Raw genomic sequence first — 1,972 nt, 5'->3', positions numbered from 1 at the left:
AAGGGCAGGGAATTGATCATTTTTCTCTGTACCTAGCACATATCATATGCGCTTAACACATGCAAGTCACAGAATCACAAAATCTAAGTCGGAAGGGAAGGTGAAAAGGAGAGGAAGGGGGTAAGCTCTATTAAGCACCAGTTAGGTGCCAGCCCCTGGGCTAAGCACTTTGATCTTCACAACAACCCTAGGAGGCAGCTGCTATTATTATTCCCATTTTAAAGTTGAGGAAACTGAGGCAGACAGAGATTAAGTGACTGGCCAAGGGTCAACTATCTAGCAAGTGTTTGAGGCTGGCTTTGAACAAAGGTCTTTCTGACTCCACTGCCAGAGCCCTATCCACCAGCTCGGATCTGAATGCTCCAATAAAGGAGCAGTAACAAAACCTGCACTCTCTACCTCACATCCTATTGTTAGGATTAGATGAGAGAAGGTATTTGCAGTCCCAAAAGAATGGTGTCTGTAGCGGTCACACTCAGAATCAGCTAAGGTTGGCAAGGAAAGCTAAAGACAACAAAGAAGTTGGACGTGTGTGTGTGTGTGTGTGTGTTGTAGTCAACAAAACCAGGGGCAAGGGAAGCATCAAAGACGGAATAGGTTCACTGCTCAGGTTGGTTGGGATAATGATAACTAAAGACAGAGATAAGGCAGAGGTGCCCAATTTTTATTTTGCCTCTGTTTTCTCTGCCGAACAGAACGTCCTCTGAATTAGAAAGGACAGAACAAACGTGACTCGTAAGTAGACTGTAAGGGAAAATAGCCTACCTTGATGAGTTCAAGTTGCCTGACCCAGATGAACTCCATCTTTCTGTGCGGAAATGAATGGTGGATGTGATTGCTAGTCAGTGATCTATGAAAGCCTGTAGAAAATGGGAGAGGTACCATAGGACCGGAGGAGGGAAAATGTCTCCATTTTTATTAAAAGGAAGAGAATAGAATCTGCAAACTATGGACCAATGAGCTTGACTTCAACTTCAGAACAACTGAACGCATTACCTTTCAACCAAAACCCTCCACTATTCCTAATTTCCCTGTTACTCTCAAGGGTAGCGCCATTGTCCCGGTCATCCAAGTACACAACCTAGGGGTTATCCTGGACTCCTTATGCTCTCTCACCATCTATATCCAATCAGTTTTCCTGTTGTTTCTACCTTCACAATATCCCTCATATATACTCTCTTCTCTCCTCTGATACTGCCACCAGCCTGGTCCTATCATCTCACACCTAGACTAATAATCTGATATAATCTAGACGATAATCTGATGGGTCTCCATGTCTCAAGTCTCCCCCCACTCTAATTTGTTAGAAATACACTTGACACTGAAATTCAGGCATCAAGAGCAATTTATTATTATTATTGAGGAATTCAAAGGAATTGGTAAATGTTCCTGGCCAGGAGCAGACTCCACCCTTCCTTAGGAAGAGGGAGTAGAGAGTACAGGAGTGAGACCAACTTTACTCTGTTAGACTGACATAGATTGATGCACCATCAGCTCAGTACCTCCCTTCAGAGAACAGATTGGTCTGCTCCCTTCTAGGTCACGATCTTCCCTATATGCCCCCAACATGCAACTCCTTGGCATGTTCCCCCCTCCTCATCATATGACCCATGTTCAAAAATGGCAGAAAACTCCTCCCTGTGGGTGTGTGAGGGAATATTCAATTAGCCAATCAAGCACGCATGGTAGCCATTTGACCCAGTTTTCTCTTCAACCCTGACCGTTATCTGGCCAGTTTAGACCAGTTTTGCCTATATCGTGAAACTGAGGTTTCTGCAAAACTACAAACTCTATTCCCATTGGCTAAGGGCTCTCATCCTGGTTAATCTTTACTCCTTTGTTCAAGCTGACACTTAATTAATTATTCTGTGGAACTTAATTAACTTTTCTGTGGCAACCTAACTTTTACCCACCTCTCACAAATTCATCCACTTAGCTGTTGGATCTGATCATCTCCCTCTCTCTCTCTCTC

Source organism: Trichosurus vulpecula, chromosome 3 (genome assembly GCF_011100635.1).
Source record: "Trichosurus vulpecula isolate mTriVul1 chromosome 3, mTriVul1.pri, whole genome shotgun sequence".
Lineage (NCBI taxonomy): Eukaryota > Metazoa > Chordata > Mammalia > Diprotodontia > Phalangeridae > Trichosurus > Trichosurus vulpecula.
Note: the sequence above shows the minus strand (reverse complement) of the source record.